Raw genomic sequence first — 21595 nt, forward strand, 5'->3', positions numbered from 1 at the left:
CGCCAGGCCGGCCCAACCCCGCACTCCCTCGGTCGCCTTTCTTCCCCACTGCTCACGCGACCGGGCGCCTGCGACCGAGCAGTCCCCGCCGGCCTAGCTCGTCGGCGTCACCGCGGAGGCGATGAGGATGCCGCCCCCTGTGACGCCTCGGTCCTCTCCCCCACTTGCCCCCTCGCTCCCCATCCGTCCTCCACTCTCCCTCTCCCCAGACCCCTTTCTCCCCTGTGCCCACCCAACGCGGTCGCCGCCGCCGCCTCGCCGTGACCATTGCCGATGACCTCCCCGAGCCAAGCGAAGACGACGAGGAGCACCGTCGGCATCTCCTGTGTTGACTACGGCCAGCAGCGCGAGCTGGGAGGCATTCCTGCCATGGATCCTCGACGTCTTCCACCTTCGGCACTGCCGCCCTCGCCGTCGAAATCCGGCCACCTCGAGCCTCCCTCGAGCCCGTGTTGCTCATCTACAGGCTCCCAGTGAGCCACCACGTCTCTCCCCTCGCTCCCCCGCACGGATCCATCACCGTAGCCACCGTTGCCATCGCCGCCCGAAGCCCACTCCGCAACGGAGCTCGTCACCGTCGTCCTCGTCGATGTCGTGCTCACCCGACCTCGCCACCGTGCTCTAGGACTCGCCAGGACCCCGTAGAGCCTCCCTAGTAGTCCTGTCGTGCCCTTTAGCCGCAGTTCGCGCAAGGGCCAAACTCCGGCATCCGCTCTGCCGCTCGCCACCGTAGCTTCCAGCCGTTTACGGCCACACCGCTCCCATAGATGGATGCGGCGTTGAACGCTCGTTCTTACGAGCCTAAGCACGCCCCGAACGGAGCGCCGTAGCGTTTTTCCGGCCAAGTCCGGCGAGCTCCGCCGCGTTTTTGGTTGCCGGAGTTGTCTCCGGCGCCGATGCCGACGTGGCGCAGTGGGCCCCGCCTTTGTGTCACTAACCACTGGGCCCGGTGGGCCCCATTGACTTGGTTGACCCAGTCAACGCGCTGACTGGGCAACCCCAGCCACTGAGACGCGGGCCCCCCACATAATTAACCTAATTAAACTATTTTTCCTAAATAGATATAATTAGCTAAACTAATGAGTCACTGACGGGTGGGGTCCAATAGCTAATTAACCTAGATTAGTTAGTCTAATGCACTGTTAGACTAACAGAGGCTGACATGTGGGTCCCCCTGGACCCACATGTCAGGTTTGACCTGGTCAGCGAGTCTGTTGACTGCTGATGTCATCAACACGTCACGCTGACGTGATATTTTCTTTTCTGTTATTTTAAATAATTCCATAATATTGTTAAAACTTTGAAAAATCATAGAAAATTAACCGTAGCTCGGATCGAAAAACTTTATATATGAAAGTTGCTCAAAACGACGAGAAGAATCCGAATACACATTCCGTTCATCTGTCACACGTCTCTAGCATAGCGAACCTGCAACCGTCCCCCTCCGATTCGTTTGTTTGAAAATGCCAAACTTCGGGAAAGCATTCCCGGATGTTGTTCCCCTTCGCCAGTAGAGTGTATCACCGCGTTAGAACACGTCTAGCTCTGCCTGTTATCCTATTATGCTCTTGCTTGCTATGTATTTACTGTTTCTTCTCCCTCTTCTCTTTGGTAGACACCGTGACGGCTGCCGATGCCACTGTGATCGACTACGTCACCAATGATGCCTCCTTCTCGTATGAGCAATCAGGCAAGCAAACCCCCCTTGAGCATTCCGATATCGCCCATTTCTTTCCCTCTCATTCTTGCATTAGAACTGCTACTGCTTTCTGTATGATCCTACTCTGATGCATAGCCTGTTTTTGTTACCTACTTTCATACCTTACCTGCTTATCCTATGCTGCTTAGCATAGGTTGGTTAGTGATCCATCAGTGACCCCTACCTTGTCCCAGTTGCCCCGCTTTATGTTCGATGACTCGATCAACGTGATCGACGTCCAGGCCCCGGCACCGCACATCACCCCCCCCCCCCTAGTTGTACGACTCTGCAGAGTTACCATCGAGTACCGAGAGTGGAACCTCATACATCACTCCTGACGAGATCTCTGTAGTATAGCTATATGGTCGAGGTCATCGAGGGTGATTTCCTCCTTAACCACTTCTTTTATGGCTCTGTCGTGCAACCCCTCAAGTGTGAACCTCGAGGGTGGATCCTCTTACGTTCACCTTGATGATAACATCGAGCGGAATTCATCGGGGGTGATTCCTCAGGTTTTCCCCTTGGTGTTAGACACACAGTTACTATGGTTACTATGACTTTGCACTGAGCCATGTTACTAAAGATGGGTCGGCCGTGAGGGGTACCCGCATGAGCTTAATAGCGAGCGATGTGGAGTTGGGTTGACCTGGAAGGTGCCCGCGAGATACTTATGAGGCGCGGCCGGGCATTCTTGGCCCTTGCCGCAAGTACTCGAGACGGGGTGACGGGGTCACATCGATCGTGAGTCTCTGCTCCTTACCGCGTGCTCCTAATCCACTACGATTTGGATATTTGATCCGAGGGCCCTCTGGCCTGATAGCACTAACCATCACGTGGGCATTGTATGGGCGTTCTGCGTCGTATACATCAGCCGAAGCTTAATAGATGTCAGCGACTGAGCGGCGCGCGCCGGGTTGGACTGGTAAGCACCTGCCTTTTTGAAGTAGGTAGCTAGGTCTGCTCACCGGTCGCCCACGCAACGTGCAGGAGTTCCCGGGGTGATGGCCCATGACCCCTGGGGGGATAGATTTAGTCCAGCGTCCTGGCCTCTCTATTAAGCCTAGGTCGGGTTGCGAGGTATTGTTTGGCCGAGCTCGGGCATGACCCAGGAAAGTGTGTCCGGCCGGAGTTAATCGAGCGTGGTGGGTAAGTTGGTGCACCCCTGAAGGGAAGATAACATCTATCGATAGCCTGTCCTATGGTAACGGACACTTGGAGTTGTATACCGATCGATACAACTAGAACTGGATACTTGTGATGAGAACAGGATGGTGATGAGAATTGGAATGTGTTGACACTTGGATAGTATGGCTCTGGGATTGCTTTCTCGCAGGGAGTCGAGAAAGGATCTCTGGCCGAGGTTGATAACACGTCTACTACTTTACTTTATGCTACTCTACTCCCTCCTGTTGCTGCAAGATGGTGGTTTCCAGAAGATGCTAGTCTTTGATAGGCTAGGCTTTCCCCTTCCCTCCTGGCATTCTACAGTTTAGTCCACAGATACAACCCATTCCTTTGATACAGATGCATACTTAGTTTAGATCTGATGTCAGTCTTGTGAGTACTTTGGATGAGTACTCACGGTCGCTTTGCTACTTCGTTTCCCCCATACCTGATTGTTGCGACCAGATGACGGATCCCAGGAGCCAAACGACGCCACTGATGACTACTACTACCCGGAGGATGCTTACTACTACGTGAAGACCGCAGACGACTAGGAGTAGTTAGGAGGCTCCTAGGAAGGAGGCCTTGCCTTTTCGATCAATCTTGCTTTTGTGCTAGCCTTCTTAAGGCAAACTTGTTTAACTCATGTTTGTACTCAGAAATTGTTGCTTCCGCTGACTCTTGTGTATTCGAGCTTATGTATTCGAGCCCTCGAGGCCCCTGGCTTGTAATATAAAGCTTGTATTATTTTAAATTTGTGTCTAGAGTTGTGTTGTGATATCTTCCCATGAGTCCTTGATCTTGATCGTACATGTTTGCGTGTAATATTAGTGTACGATTGAATCAAGGGCGTCACAAGTTGGTATTAGAGCCGACTGCCTGTAGGTAGCCTCCTTTCCAATCCTTGGCCCAAGTTGAGTCTAGTCACTACAAAAACTTTTACTAACATGGCTGTGTGTATTACGGGCCCACGCCGCCATTTGGGTGGTATTAGGATCTTTTATTCCTCGTCTAGACTCTGGGACTCTGTTCTCTCTTCCTTTTGGGTTAAATGATTTTGCTAACTCTAACATTAGGATCTCGTAACTACTTCCTCTCGGAGTGCCCCTTATTTTAGATAATCGCCTGCTGCATCAGAATATTCCAAAGATACTCTACGATATTCTCTCGAGACTTTGTGCCTGTTGCCTTTGCAATTCCCTACCACCGAAATATCCTTATGGATAACTACACACACTTGCCAATCTTGCATTCTATCCCATTGAGATTGTTATTACAAGATGCCCTGAACTGCTCTCCTTTGTTCTGAGAATCCTTTGAGCTTACTGCCTTCAGTTCTTTGTTACCTGAATACCCCTATGGATAACTCTATGCACCTATCGAGTATCCGCTCATCCTCAGTTGATTCATGTACTTCACAAAAGTCTTCATAATACCATTCGTTCTTGTGAAAATCCTCAACAGCCTATTGTTCTTGAATTTCTTGCTTGCTTGCATTATGGTTAATACCATAAGTTTACTAATCTTATTGTCAGCCTTTGTCATTATAATTTTGAGTTCGTTGATACAATATGTTGTGAATGCTCGCAATCCTCAATCTGATCCTAGAATTCATCCTTGCAGCTCAGGCGTCATTTTAACATGTGCTGAATCTCGATCAATCAAATCGCCATCGATTGTACCCCTAAGGCTATTCTACCTATCCATCCCTAATCAAATCATTGTTTCTCATCCCTTGTCTTGGAATTCATAATTCCTTTGCAATTGAGCTTTGATTTAGTCAGTTGTTTCTATAATCTGATCTCCTTGCATTCTTTGTTCCTCTGGTTGAATACTGATGCTCACATCAAATCCCTTGTGGACCACCAGACCTGTTTTTCGGATTTTATCCGACAACGTCCTTCATATTAAATAAGCTTGTGAGCCTTTCCTCAGATACACAATGCTTTTGGTAAATTGTATCCTCTGCTTTCTCAAACATGCTCTACTCCCGAGTTTGTGTTATTTACTCTTGAAATTTATGACATATGTTCCTAAGATGCCCTGATTGGTTAAAACTATGCCTTCCCTAATCTGTGTGAACTCAAAAGTTATGCGGGTTATACTCTACTAGCTTTTCTTCAGATAAAATTTCAATACTACAGCTTCATCAAGAGCGAGAAGTAAAATGAAAGGTTATGCATTGTAGAAGTGGGAGTCGACCCTGAACCTTTGTGTTCATGCCCACGGACACGGTGTGGGACATATCATGAAAGCTCCTTGCAAGGATATTTAATCATTTGAATATTCTTCCGGTATCGTAAATTGGATCCCTTGCAGTTATGGTCTCGACCATATTTCCTCCTTGATCTCATTCACTGGGTAAGTTAAAATTACCTATCCTCTGCAAATCATTTCCCCCATCCACCCTCTACTCCGATTTACCTTCTGGCATTACACCTAGTACTTGATATCGGGAAGCTTTATACCCCGTCACATCATTCCTAGCCTGGACGACTATATTTTATCATGGCAACTTTTTAACTGTGCTACCTGGTCCTTATGCCCAGAGCAACTTCCGACGATGAGCTAAGCTTACGTCGATCTTCCTCATCTTATCATTTCACCTCAAACAACAAGCTTGACTTTGAGCTTGTGTCGAATCTGTGGTTCTCATAGCCTTTCACTTCATCCTCCCTTTTCTGCTCGAGGGCATCTTCGTGGAGTCTCTCGACAAACTTTGTCTTGATCACCATCACACTTTGGCTTCTTCAGAGATGTCAATTGAATTCATGGCTAGAAATAACATCCTTGCCTCTCGATGATTTGTGTCAGCATCAACAACATTCTTGTCTTCCCCCCAACACAAACTTGCTCATATTGATTTTGGGAATACATCCTTTTTGACATGTCGATGGATTGCTACTGAGCCCGTCGGCCACACCCTCATCTTTTCCCTGCTAAAATGGTATGACTTATTTTCTAAGTTGTTTTCGATGGGTCCTTGGTGTATCCAAAGTCTGACCTTTGCTTGAAACCATGTCAATGCTATCTCGAAGCATGTCTGTGGTAATCCAATCTCCAATAAGAACATTTGAAGCACGATACTAAATCTTCTTTATCAATTATCCAAACACCGTTGTATGGGTAATGTCATGAAATTTCTTTCCCCTTACCTAAATGGTTTTATACTTCTATCCTGTCATGGATACCATGCTCTGCTTGTCCTTGGGAAGGATATACCCCTGAAGTATGTGTTTAAACACATTTTTCTTTCCATTGTTTTGTTTAAACCATTCTTGTGATCTATATGATCTAAGCAGTAATATTTCCCTGCTTATGTAAACACTTCGTTGTATCACTCTGTCAGTAAGACCCTGTTACTATTGTTGATGACATTCCAGTAGCCACCGATGGACGAGAACTTTGCCTAATGGCCTGCCTCGTTCAACGAGCAGGAAGATGGTTCTCTTCGTCCCTCGCCCTTGGTACCGACGTTGTTGCTGACATAACTGACAGGTTACACTCTGACATGCCTTGCTAACATGACCGTACAAGATGTCAACACCCTTCCTACTTTTTAACCCACCTGGTGGGCCCATAACTCACAAATCCACAGGTTCGAAACCTGACTCTCATGTACCCCCTGTTTCTAAAGGTTATTCCTCACTGAAGTTGTCCTGGACTAGGGGGTACTCACCACGTCGTCTCCCGATCTATTAGATTGGGCCGAGGACCCCCATGGCCGTATACGCATGGGCCAGTTCAGACAGCTACCGCATACATGGAAGATTCCACAAGACTTGGTGATCAAGACAAGGACTCCTCCCCACCGGCGTATTCAGCTAGGACTCTTGCTATCCTAGGCCTCTGGTGCATTATATAAACCGAGGCCAGGCTAGTCGATAGATCATATACAAAAATCATACCATAGGCTAGATTCTAGGGTTTTAGCCTCTACGATCTCGTGGTAGATCAACTCTTGTAATACTCATATCATCAATATCAATCAAGCAGGATGTAGGGTATTACCTCCATCAAGACGGCCCGAACCTGGGTAAACATCGTGTCCCCTGCCTCCTGTTACCATCGATCCTAGACGCACAGTTCGGTACCCCCTACCCGAGATCCGCCGGTTTTGACCCCGACACGCACGCTTGGCTTCGTATCATGTCACGAGCCACCTTCTGAGCGATGATCTATTCCTGGTGCTCTGAACCCCTTTCTCACACTCGGTTCATGTATCAATCGTTTGTCCATCCGCTTGAAACATCCTAGTGTACCTTCTTATTTTGCTCTCGATGACTTTCCTGAATTTCAACTCGAGAGATGCCTCTATGCCACATTCACCACCATAGTCCCCGCGTACCTATCTTGTGTTGAGCTCCGTCCTTCCCGAGTCTTTTTCCTTACTCCACCTCTTAAATCTTTGGATGAGATTTCTTGTAGTGGAGGAGATTTGTAACACACCGAGAATCATGCTACAGTAATCACCCTCTAACGGTGGCCATGTCGTCATGATTACTATGCAAATTGCCACTTGTACAAATCAAAGTCAAATTCAAATTTAAATTGCTAGTGACGTTTTTATTTCTTCGAACCATGAAACTAAAATGTTCACCTTATCCTATAAATTTCCCTGATCACTGTCATGTTGAAACAACCTCTTCAGAATGCCCATGGGAATTAATTCAGTGCTCCAGCGGCATTTAAATTGACCCTTTTCAATTTTTAAAAATGCTTGAACAATTCTTTTGGCCCTGAAACTTTTTAGGTAATACCACAACATTGTGCCTGAATTATTTGCTAAGTTTCACTTTCAACAAAAAAAGTCATTTGATGCCATGTTTTCATCCGAAGCAGTATCCATCCTTTTAATTTAAATAAAAGAAAGAAAAATTAAAAGTGGAGCCCCCTGGGCCTAGAACCCCCCCTTGGCCCAGCTGAGCCCCGGGCCAGCCAGGTCGGCCCAACCCCGCACTCCCTTGGTCGCCTTTCTTCCCCACTGCTCACGCGACCGGGCGCCTGCGACCGAGCAGTCCCCGCCGGACCAGCTCGTCGGCGTCACCGCGGAGGCGATGAGGATGCCGCCCCCTGCGATGCCTCGGTCCTCTCCCCCACTTGCCCGCTCGCTCCCCACTCCGTCCTCCACTCTCCCTCACCCCAGACCCCTTTCTCCCCTATGCCCACCCAACGCGGTCGCCACTGCCGCCTCGCCGTGACCACGGCCGACGACCCGAGCCAAGCGAAGACGACGAGGAGCACCGTCGGCATCTCCCGCATCGACTACGGCCAGCAGCGCGAGCTGGGAGGCGTTGCTACCCCTGATCATCGTCGTCTTCCACCTCCGGCACCGCCGCCCTCACCGTCGAAATCCAGCCACCTCGAGCCTCCCTCGAGCCCGTGTTGCTCATCTACAGGCTCCCGGTGAGCCACCACGTTTCTCCCCTCACTCCCCTGCACGGTTGCCATCACCGCCCGAAGCCCACTCCGCAACAGAGCTCGTCACCATTGTCCTCGTCGATGTCGTGCTCACCCGACCTCGCCACCGTGCTCTGGGACTTGCCAGGACCCCGTAGAGCCTCCCCAGTAGTCCTGTCGTGCCCTCTAGCCGCAGTTCGCGCGAGGGCCGAACCCGGCGTCCGCTCCGCCGCTCACCGCCGTAGCTACCGGCCATTTACGGTCGTACCGCTCCCGTAGATGGATGCGGCGTTGAACGCCCATTCGAACGAACCTAAGCACGCCCCGAACGGAGCGCTGTAGCGTTTTTCCGGCCAAGTCTGGCGAGCTCCGCCGCGTTTTTGGTCGCCGGAGTTGTCTCCGGCGCCTACGCCGACGTGGCGCAGTGGGCCCCGCCTTTGTGTCACTGACCAGTGGGCCCGGTGGGCCCCATTGACTTGGTTGACCCAGTCAACGCATCGACTGGGCAACCCTAGCCACTGACACGCGGGCCCCCACATAATTAACCTAATTAAAACATTTTTCCTAAATAGATATAATTAGCTAAACTAATGAGTCATTGACGGGTGGGGTCCAGTAGCTAATTAACCTAGATTAGTTAGTTTAATGCATTGTTAGACTAACAGAGGCTGACATGTGGGTCCCCCTGGACCCACAGGTCAGGTTTGACCTGGTCAGCGAGTCTGTTGACTGCTGACATCATCAACACGTCACGCTGACGTCATATTTTCTTTTTTGTTATTTTAAATAATTCCGGAATTAAAACTTTGAAAAAACATAGAAAACTAACCGTAGCTCGGATCGAAAAACTTTATATATGAAAGTTGCTCAGAACGACGAGATGAATCCGAATACACATTCCCTTCATTTGTCACGCGTCTCTAGCATAGCGAACCTGCAAACGTCCCCCTCCGATTCGTTTGTGCGAAAATGCCAAACTTTGGGAAAGCATTCCCGGATGTTGTTCCCCTTCGCCGGTAGAGTGTAGCACCGCATTAGAACACGTCTAGCTCTGCCTGTTATCCTGTTATGCTCTTGCTTGCTATGTATTTACTGTTTCTTCCCCCTCTTCTCTTCGGTAGACCCATGACGGCTGCCGATACCACTGTGATCGACTACGTTACCGACGATCCCTCCTTCTCGTCTGAGCAACCAGGCAAGCAAACCCCCCTTGAGCATTCCGATATCGCCCATTTCTTTCCCTCTCATGCTTGCATTAGAACTGCTACTGCTTTCTGTATGATCCTACTCTGATGCATAGCCTGTTTTTGTTACCTGCTTTCATACCTTACCTGCTTATCCTAAGCTTCTTAGTATAGGTTGGTTAGTGATCCATCAGTGACCCCCGCCTTGTCCCAGTTGCCCCGCTTTATGTTCGATGACTCGATCAACGTGATCGACGTCCAGGCCCCAACACCGCACATCACCCCCCCTAGTTGTACGACTCTGCAGAGTTACCATCGAGTGCCGAGGGTGGAACCTCATATATCACTCCTGATGAGATCTCTGTAGTATAGCTATATGGTCGAGGTCATCAAGGGTGATTTCCTCCTTAACCAGTTCCGTTACGACTCTGTCGTGCAACCCCTCAAGTGTGAACCTCGAGGGTGGATCTTCTTACGTTCACCTTGATGATAACATTGGGTGGAGATTCCTCGGGTTTTTCCCTTGGTGTTAGACACACAGTTATTATGGTTACTATGACTTTGCACTGATCCATGTTACTAAAGACGGGTCGGCGCTGAGGGGTACCCGCGCGAGCTTAATAGCGAGTGATGTGGAGTCAGGTTGACCTGGAAGGTGCCCGTGAGATACTTACGAGGCATGGCCGGGCATTCTTAGCCCTTGCCGCAAGTACTTGAGATGGGGCAACGGGGTCACATCGATCGTGAGTCTCTGCTCATTACTGCGTGCTCCTAATCCACTACGATTTGGATATTTGATCCGAGCGGCCTCTGGCCTGATAGCACTAACCATCACTTGGGCATTGTATGGGTGTTCTGCGTCTTATACATCAGCCGAAGCTTAATAGACGTCAGCGACTGAGCGGCGCGCGCCAGGTTGGACTAGTAAGCACCTGCCTTTTTGAAGGAGGTAGCTAGGTATGCTCACCGGCCGCCCACGCAACGTGCAGGAGTTCCCGGGGTGATGGCCCATGAATCATGGGGGCATAGGTTTAGTCTGGCATGCTGGCCTCTCTATTAAGCCTAGGTCGGGTTGCGGCATATTGTTTGGCCGAGGTCGGGCATGACCCAGGAAAGTGTGTCCGGCCGGAATTAATCGAGCGTGGTGGGTAAGTTGGTGCACCCCTGCAGGGAAGAAAACATTTATCGATAGCCTGTCCTACGGTAATGGACACTTGGAGTTGTATCCCGATCGATACAACTAGAACTGGATACTTGTGAAGAGAACTGGATGGTGATGAGAATTGGAATGTGTTGACACTTGGATAGTATGGCTCTGGGATTTCTTTCTCGCATGGAGTCGAGAAAGGATCTCTGGCCGAGGATGATAACACTTCTACTACTTTACTTTATGCTACTCTACTCCCTCCTATTGCTGCAAGATGGTGGTTTCCAGAAGATGCTAGTCTTCGATAGGCTAGGCTATCCCCTTCCCTTCTGGCATTCTGCAGTTTAGTCCACAGATACAACCCATTCCTTTGATACAGATGCATATTTAGTTTAGATCTGATGTAAGTCTTGCGAGTACTTTGGGTGAGTACTCACGGTTGCTTTGCTACTTCTTTTCCCCCATACCGGATTGTTGCGACCAGATGACGGATCCCAGGAGCCATATGACGCCACTGATGACTACTACTACCCGGAGGATGCTTACTACTACATGAAGACCGTAGACGACTAGGAGTAGTTAGGAGGCTCCTAGGCAGGAGGCCTTGCCTTTTCGATCAATGTTGCTTTTGTGCTAGCCTTCTTAAGGCAAACTTGTTTAACTCGTGTCTGTACTCAGATATTGTTGCTTCCGCTGACTCTTGTGTATTCGAACTTATGTATTACAGCCCTCGAGGCCCCTGGCTTGTAATATAAAGCTTGTATTATTTTAAATTTGTGTCTATAGTTGTGTTGTTGTACCTTCCTGTGAGTCCTTGATCTTGATCGTACATGTTTGCGTGTATGATTAGTGTACAATTGAATCGAGGGCGTCACAGTGTGTGACATGAAATGGGTGGACTGGGAGTTCATCCGAGAAAATGAAGATCACTTCCCTGGAGTGTATGATAGCTTTAAGGCATGTGGAGTTGATGAATTCGTTGGACAAAAGCTCACCAAGTGGAATGATGAGTTGATCATGCAGTTCTACTCCACTGGCCACTTCTATCCAGATGGGAGGATAGTTTGGATGTCTAAGGGTACACAGTTGTTGAATGGGCAAAGTTGATCAATGCTCCTCCAGAGCATGAAGATGACTTCGGTGTATATGCCAAGAAGAAGAAAGACCACAACTCCATGGCAAACATGTAAAAGGAGATCCCCAACAAGGCTTTGGAAACTCACAAGCTTCGTTCTTTGCATTTCTTGTTGTTTGGTCTACCTACGATCAACTGGATCTTGAGGCACACTCTGCTACCCAAGTCAGGAGATCACAAGATGATCATACGGCATTCTATCAATCTGCTCCAAATGTTTGATGTCCCTCAGAAGTTCAAGGTTATAAGCTTAATGGTAGAAACAATCAAGAGGACTGCTGCTGACCAGAAGAGAAGTTGTGGGTATGCTCCACACATTCAGGAGCTCATCAACTCTAAGATGGGCACAGGAACTTATTTGCTAGACAAGGAGCATCTACCCATATATCCTGATTTTGAAGACAATACCATTGTGATGACTGAGGAACATCCATCATCTGTGCAAGCACATGAGAAGAGAGAGAAGGCAAGGGCAGATAAAGCTGCAAGGATGCCAACTGCTGAAGAGGCATCTCAAGTATTCCTGAAGAGCAAGCAAGATCAGCTTGGATATGTGATTCAAGCTACACTGAGGATTGAGAAGGGCTTGGCCACCCTGACTCAGAATCAGGAGAGCCTGGAGAGGTTGTGGAAACAAAATTCTATGATCTTGATCTGAAGGTGACTGAGATTCAGACTGCAGTTGAGTAGCTTCAGGAGGAAGCAGAGGAGAGGAGAGGAAAATCATCCACTGATGCTTTCAAGCGTGTGCCACGAGGTCCACGGTCTGCTGCAATGCTAGTCTCAGATGCTAGAGCTTCGGTGTCAGCTCGAGCAGCTGCAGCTCTAGTGCCACCTCCAGCACCCACTCCAGCAGCTCCAACTACTTCATTGGATGCCTTCGTCCTTGGAGTTCTATCCACACCTCCTCCCGAAGACCAAGCCTGAGAGACGTATAGCACTATGCATTTTCAAAATTTTTGGTAACTTGTTGCCAAAGGGGGAGAAAAATGTATAGATCATAGGCTTCGAGAGAGAGTGTCTTGCTTTTTATCTCTCTTGCTATTTTGGTTGAACTACTTTTATTGTGTGCTTGTGTGAGATACCTTATGTCCTTGTGAGATACTTATATGATCATGTGGTTGATCATATGCTACATTAATGTTTGGTTGAATGATGCTATCATTTATATTCCATATATGATCATTCACTTTCTTGGTGATGAGTGCATGTTTTTAATTTCTATCATTTTGAGCGCTCCATCAAGATGTATGTGACATGGAAGAGTAAGCCATGATCCTAATCGATTGTGCATTTGCATTCAAAAGCAAATTTTAAATAATGCATGAATTTAGGGGGAGCTCTTGCTTATCACATACTTCTCAAAGTGACCATGTTTTTAAATCTTATAATCATTTGTTGAAGCTATGATCTATATGTTGTCATCAATTACAAAAAAGGGGGAGATTGAAAGTGCAACTATCCCCGGGTGGTTTTGGTAATTCCTAACAACATATAGCTCATTGAGCTAATGCTACTTGAAGATAAATATTTCAAGAAAAGCTCAATGATTGGCATGGCATGGATTAGAAAGTGGACCCCTCAAAATGATAAGAACAAAAGAATTGGCTCACACTCAAAGCACAAGACTCTACATTTCACTTTTAGTCATCCAAGATCACATTGAGTCCATAGGAAAAGCCAATACTATTAAGAGGGGATGAGGTGTTGCTTAATGAGGTTCTTGCTCAAAGTGCTTAGTGACATGCTCCACAACCCTCAACCACTTTCTTATATCCAAATATATCCCAAACCAAAAGTCAAACTCGGCCCCACCGATTTGATCTATCCGGCGCCACCGAGTTCACTTGACATAGCCACTGCCACAAACCCTAGTCTTTCGGTCCCACCGATAGGGATCTCGGTCTCACCGAGATGGGATTGTAATCTCTCTGTTTTCCTTCGTAATGTTTTGGTCCAACCGAGATGATCGGTCCCACCGAGATTGCAATGCAAACTCTCTGTTTCCCTTTCGTAACATTTCTGTTCTACCGAGATGAGCGAATCGGTCCCACCGAGATTGCCTGACCAACTTTCTGGTTAGTCTATTACCAAAATCGGTCTCACCAAGTTTGTGTAATCTCTCTCACCGAGATTACGTTATGCCCTAACCCTAATGATATCGGTCCCACCGAGTTTACATGTCGGTCCCACTGAAAATCCTAACGTTCACATTATGAACTAAATCGGTCTGACCGAGTTGTATGATTCGGTCCCACTGAGTTCGGTGATTTGTGTGTAATGGTTAGATTTTGTGTGGAGGCTATATATACCCCTCCACCCACTCTTCATTCATGGAGAGAGCCATCAGAACATGCCTACACTTCCAACATACATTTTCTGAGAGAACCACCTACACTTGTGTTGAGCTCAAGATACTTCCTTCCAACCACATAAATCTTGATCTCTAGCCTTTCCCAAGTTGCTTTCCACTCAAAACATCTTTCCACCAAATCCTATCCTGTGAGAGAGAGTTGAGTATTGGGGAGACTATCATTTGAAGCACAAGAGCAAGGAGTTCATCATCAATACACCATTTGTTACCTCTTGGAGAGTTGTGTCTCCTAGATTGGTTAGGTGTCACTTGGGAGCCTCCGTCAAGATTGTGGAGTTGAACCAAGGAGTTTGTACGGGCAAGGAGATCGCCTACTTCGTGAAGATCTACCATAGTGAGGCAAGTCCTTCGTGGGCGATGGCCATGGTGGGATAGACAAGGTTGCTTCTTCGTGGACCCTTCATGGGTGGAGCCCTCCGTGGACTCGCGCAACTGTTACCCTTCGTGGGTTGAAGTCTCCATCAACGTGGATGTACGATAGCACCACCTATCGGAACCACACCAAAAATCTCCATGTCTACATTGCGTTTGCTCCCCCCAAACTCCTCCCTTTACCTTCATATGCAATTGTTTTACATACCGCTGCTATACTCTTAGAATTGCATGTGTAGGTTGTTTGCTTGACTTGTGCTAAGTTGCTAAAATCTACCAAGAATTAAAATTGGGAAAAGGCTAGATTTTTATTTGGTCAAGTAGTCTAATCACCCCCCCTCTAGACATACTTTTGATCCTACACATGTGCAAGGGGAACAAGAACGGAATTACAAGTGATGATTTCAGGACTTTGAAGCCACCATAAGGAGTGCATGAAGCCTTGGACGAAATATACAGGATGCCACATCATAAATTTCGTCCACAGGCTATTCTAGGTGCTCCATCACCTTATTATTGGGCCAGGCCCATGTAATTTCTAAATACTTAAGTATAGGCTGTGTTTAAAGTCCGTATGTGTGGCGAAACAAGAGTTAGGGTTGGTTTCGGGCCCCTCCTCCAAGGGCCACGAAATCCCCCCCCCCCCCACCTCTTCATCCATATATACAACCCTTAGGGTGTCGTTTAGACTTTGGAATTTGTTTAGTTAAAATTTAGCCATTGCAAGTTCGTCTACTTCATTTGTGTCCAACGACCAGACAAAGGCCACTTCCGGATCCCCACCTTTATCAATACTTCATATATATTCGCAATATTCAGATTGCTTTATCATATTCTTGCTTGTTCATTGATTGGTTGCAGGAATAGACCTTCATGGTCAGGTTGATCGTGCTCCGGCGTGGTCAATAACCTCTCGAAGTTGGTTTAGCAATTGCTAAGGCGCAACGTCGTGCATGTTTGTAGTCGGATCGACAAAGTTGACTCCACCAAATCGATAGTTATCATATCATCAAAAGATCAGGACATCCCGCATCTATCAAGTGGTATCAGATTTCCAGGTTGCTCGGTGAGATTTTATATTTTTCGTAGTTTAGATTGAGTCTGTTCTTCTTAGCTATGGTCCACGAAAAAGCCAAATAAATATGGTTAGTTCATCATATCCGAACCAATCTGAGCCTTTCCATAATCTTTTTAGGTTTTTGCATTGTTGAATTTGCGGTTGCGACCTCCTGTCTATCTCATAGATGTAACAACCAAAGACTTATGCACCTTTCATATTTACTAATCCCAACTCACTCTAAATATATGAGTGGTGGTCATTATGTTTATTTATTTTTTTGCAAGAAAAGGAGTTGATATTAAAACGTCCAAATTACTGAAAGGTCCACATAGAAAAGGAAATTACAACCAAGCCCCTCTGCAACCCGACTACGCCGGTGCCGTGGACGAGCCGTTCACGCGCCGTTCGCCGCTGCTCGCTGACGCCTTGGATTGAAGCAGCCCCCGAGCGAAACGGGAAGTCTCCGATCAATGGTCCCTGAGGACCTACACCCATGGTCTTCATTGACGTTGCACTGCTCAACATCGCCTTCCTTCTCCAGATCTTCAACTGCCGGAATCACCATCCCTCGATCTCCGGCAGGGGGGAACCATGCACGGCCTCTCCACCGAGCAGCGAGCACGAAGAAAGGAGCTGGTCCACTGTGGAGCTCCACCGGAACTTCGCAGTCGAAGGGGAGACCAACACCTGCAAAAAGCCGATCCACTTGCACCGCCGCCTCCACGACGCCACCAGCTGGCTCCCTAGGCACTCCTACACTATGTACACACTTCAAATCGGGCCTCCCCCGTCCTCCCACCGCTGGAGCGTCCGGTGGAGGGTGAGGGCCGCGAATTAGGCAACGACGAGGTGGAGAGCCCGGGGTTCGCACAAATCGCCCTTCGTTCCTGTAGATGGGGAAGGGTGAGGTCCAAGGCTCATGTTTAGGAAGAGCTAATTAAGCGAATGAGCTAGTAAAGGAAGGATTGTGGGGTTAAATATAATATTTAAATGAATGTGGCTAATTAAAGAAAGGATTATGGGTAAATCGGTGGAATAAATATTAGAAAGATTGTGGTCTTAATAAATTCTACATGAAGGATTTGAGGTAAAAAGGTAGGATAATTAAAAGAAAGGATCTATAGGCCTTAATGTGTTGGGGCTACTAAATTAGAAAAGGAAGGATTTGATTCCCGACAAAAATGGGTGAGGACTTCATGGTAATTAACGAAAGGGTCATACTTAAATGTCATTAAAAAAGGATTGTATTTAAATGAAATCAATGGGACATTACGCCCCGCAAAGAATATATGAACACGACTAAATTGTGACGTGTTTTTCATGTTCATTTTGTAGAAGGATGATGATGCGTTGCAACATGTTCTTCATAATGAATCCGATGCTGTGGGACATTATGCTTGTGCAAAACATCAATTTTCCCCGTTGCAATGCACGGGTATATGTGCTAGTAACCACATAACCCATCTTTGCATACCTTACCCATCGAGACTAACTTTTGTGTATTGCCGGCAACGAGACTTGTGCACATTAGTGATCATACTTCCCATAGCATACATACATCATTGGTGCATATCTTGGTATCATCTCTTGTGTCACAAGGTTGTCATCGCATAGACAATTGCTATCTTGGTTCGTGAAGCATTGCATGAGAAAAAAAGCTCAAACAACAAAGAACCAAACAAGTTTTTAAGCAAAAGGGAAAGATAAGCAAAGAGCTTTTAAGCAAGAACCATAGCATCATACAACATTAAGATTGTCATACTAGATCGTCTTGGATCATATCATCGGAACACCTTGCATAGAGCATACTTGGGATGGAAGTCGTTGCATTTTTGCTTAGTAGGTTGTGCACAAGTCTTTGTATCTGCCTATTGTGCAATCATGCTAGTGTCTCTCTAGTGTTGCACAACAAGAGCACTTTCGTGGATTCCATATTTTGGCTCATCCTGGGTTGCACGACCCCACTTATCTTTTTGTGTGTGTGTTTTCGTGTACCTAATATTGCTTGGTCTACTTGTTGCATTGCAAACTTGCGAATCTTTTCCAACATTATTGAAGCTCACTTACAATTGCATCAAATTTTGTGCCACCATCCTAACCAAGCTGCACCATAAGCTTTTACATGTGTAGGTGTGAGAAGTCGACAAAAATTGGTACCAATTGTGTTATTTCCTTGTTCCACATTGGAGTGATCATTGATCCACCTTCAACTTCGGTCAAGGTACATTTTGTATACGTTCTTCTCTTTCTACCACTCACATATTTCTCTTGGAATGATGGATAGGCCAAGTACTTCTACCAACCCACTCTTCGTTGAGCATGTCGACGACATGAACTCCTACATCACAAAGAGCCACCTCTTTGGTGCACAACGTGCTTTGCATCAAGAGCAACAAGAAATGAGTGAATGCATCGACAACCTCGCCACTGACTTGCGACTCTCCGAGCAACGTACAAGGGATTACTTCGACCACAAGCTCAACGACCACAAGCAAGAGAATGATGCAAGAATGGACGAGATTCGTGTTTGGTTTCTCAACCACTCTTCTTCCACTTCGTCCTCTTCAAGACAGAGTCGTTCAAGTCGCCACTCCGACTTCACCCTCTCCGGATCAAGTACACTGACATCGAACACTCTTTTCCGTGCCGCGCACAATGATCGTCAAGCGAACCTCAACCCTCTACGCGACATCGACTCTCAAGAGCACCAACATCATCAAAACCAAGCTACCTTTGTGCAAGCACGAGAACGACAACGACAACGCCAACACAAAGAGGAAGAGCAAGCACGTCTATACCAAGAAGCACAAGATGCCGAGGCACAACGTCAAGAGCAACAATTACGAGATGCCCAAGCACTTGAGGTGCTACAAGCCCTCCGAGAATCAAGTCGAGCCGTAGCCAACCGAGGCCGACAAGCTCGTGAACATGAAGAAGCACTTCGTGAAGAATCTCACGAACGACGATATCAAGATCGCATGCAACGTCAAGATCGACAAGTTCCTCCAGAAGCTCGCCAAGAACATCAAGTTCAACAAGAACAAGAGGACATTGGAGATCCCCCACGGCAAGAGCAAGTTGCGAGAGACGATCCTCCTCGTCAAGGACGTCATCATCCAAGACCCGAACACAGTGAAGAGCAACGATACAGCAAGCTAAAGTTCACCATCCCAAAGTTCAATGGAAGCAATGATCCCGAAGAGTACCTTTCATGGGCATTGAAGGTTGACAAAATCTTCCGTTTTCATAACTACAACAAAGAGAAGAAGATCGCGATGGCATCCCTTGAGTTTCAAGACTATGTCCTCATTTGGTGGGAACAAGTAATCAAGCGCCGTGAGGCAAGAGGTGAACCACCCATCACTACATGGGTGCAAATGAAGGATGTCATGAGAGCACGCTTCGTGCCAACCTACTACAACCGCGACCTCTTCAATAATTCAACTACTCAAGCAAGGAACCAAGAGCATTGAAGAGTACTACAAGGAAATGGAGATTGCCATGATAAGAGCCAATGTCATGGAAGATGATGAGCAAACTATGGCACATTTCTTGAATGGACTCAACCATCCTATCAAGAAAATCGCCGACTTCCAACCATACTCGAACCTCATCGAGCTAGTGCATCAAGCTACCAAAGCGGAACGTCAAGTGCAAGACGATTACAAGTATGCCAAGTTCTCATCCAAGTCATACGGCTTCTCCAACACCCTAGCTTCAATGACTCCAACACCGTCTACCAAACCTTCTACAAGCAACATCAACAAGTCGAGTTACAAGAAAGCTTCATCAACCCCAAGTCATCCTCCTACAATGAGAAACTCCAAGCCGAGAGCTTCATCATCATCTACCCCAACTGATGAGACCGTAACGACGAGTTCCATCAAATGCTTCACATGCGGAGGCCGTGGCCACAAGTCCTATGAGTGTACCAACAAGCGGACCATGATACTCTACGATGACGACCCTTATGACTCGATGGGTGAAGGAGAAATGGAAGCCCTTGAGCAAGTGGCCATACACCGGCAAGTGAACAAAGAAGACACGGAACAAGTCTTTTGTGATGAAGATTCAAGTCCCGCTCTTGTTGTCTCCAAGGTCTTGACTCTTTAACATCAACAAGAAGAAGACCAAAGATGCCACATATTCCACACCAAGGTCGACATCAATGGAAAATCCATCAAGGTCATCATCGATGGAGGGAGTTGTCATAACCTCGCAAGTGAAGAACTTTGCTCCAAGCTCCAGTTGCCCAAGACAAAGCATCCCCATCCCTACAAAGATCAATGGCTTAGCGACTCCGTCTCTATCCAAGTCAAGCATTGAGTACAAGTCTCCTTCAAAATTGGCGCCTACGAAGACACTTTGGAGTGTGATGTCGTTCCAATGACCGTTTGCCACCTCCTTCTTGGACGCCCATGGCAATTTGATAGAGGTGTCATCCACAATGGCCGAATGAACCACTACATCTTCAATATGAAAGGAAAGGAGTACGTACTTCGCCCGATGTCTCCAAGCCAAGTGATCACCAAAAAGCAAACCACCCATCATGGAGAGAATAGTGAGAGAGTGAGCCACCAAAAAGAGAGTGAGCGCCACAAGCCCAAATCGACTGCCTCCACGATGAGTGATAAGAAGAACTTAGTTATATTTGCCACCAAAAGTGAGATAAGAGGAGTGTGTGAACCCATCTAGTGTCCTACACTATGTCCTTTTGTGCAAGGACGACGCACCAAACTCTAAAACCTCTCACGCTCTACCTTTAGTGTTGTCTTCTCTTTTACAGGAATTCCAAGATGTTTTCCCCGACAAGCTACCTCCGGGACTACCTCCACTACGACACATCGAGCACCGCATCGACCTCATCCCCGGAGCACCTCTTCTGAACAAAGCTCCCTACCGCGTCAACCCCGAAGAAACCAAAGAAATACAAAGGCAAGTAAAGCATTGCATAGACCATGGACATGTGCATGAAAGTTTGAGTCCTTGTGCCGTTCCGGTCATTCTTGTGCCAAAATGAGACGGTAGTTTTCGCATGTGCTCCAATTGTAGACCTATCAATGCTATTACCATTCGCTATAGGTATCCCATTCCATGCCTTGATGATATGCTTGATGAACTTAGTGGTGCAACTATCTTTTCAAAAATTGATCTTAAAAGTGGTTACTATCAAATCCGCATACAAGAGGGTGATGAATGGAAAACCGCTTTCAAAACAAATTTTGGCTTGTATGAGTGGTTAGTCATGCCTATGGGTCTATCGGAAGCACCGGGTACTTTTATGTGTCTTATGAATTATGTGTTTCGCCCTTACATTGGTGAGTTTGTTGTGGTCTAGTTCGATGATATCCTTGCTTATAGCAAATCCCTCAAAGATCATGTCACCCATGTTCGAACTGTTTTGCAAACTCTTCAAAAAGAGCGTCTCTATGCTAATATGGAAAAGTGCCTTTTTGGTGTTGATAAGTTCATTTTCTTGGGTTTTGTTGTTTCCTCTATGGGTCTTCATGTTGATGATTCTAAGATCAATGCTATCAAAACTTGGCCACAACCAACTTGCATCAAGTGCGTAGCTTCCTTGGTCGAGCTGGTTTCTACCATAGATTTGTGAAGGACTTTAGCACCGTTGCTTCACCTTTGCATGCTTTGAGCAAGAAAAATGTGTGTTTTGTTTGGGGACCATCCCAAGATACCACTTTCAATGAGTTTAAGAATTTGCTTACCCATGCTCCCGTGCTTGCTTTACCAAACTTTGACAATCCTTTTGAGATTCATTGTGATGCTAGTGGTAATGGCATAGGAGGTGTGTTAATGCAAGAGAAGCGCCCCATAGCTTACTTTAGTGAGAAACTTCCCGGCGCGCAACTCAATTACCCCATCTATGACAAAGAGTTATATGCTTTAGTGTGAGTTTTGCATGAATGGGAACACTATATTCACCCTCATGAATTCATCATTCATACCGATCATGAAACGCTCAAATACCTTAAGGGTGAAACCAAGTTGAACAAGCATCATGCTAAATGGAGTGAATTCATCGAGTCTTTTCCTTATGTCATC

The sequence above is a fragment of the Triticum dicoccoides genome, chromosome 1A, assembly GCF_002162155.2.
Source record: "Triticum dicoccoides isolate Atlit2015 ecotype Zavitan chromosome 1A, WEW_v2.0, whole genome shotgun sequence".
NCBI classification, from domain to species: Eukaryota; Viridiplantae; Streptophyta; class Magnoliopsida; order Poales; family Poaceae; genus Triticum; species Triticum dicoccoides.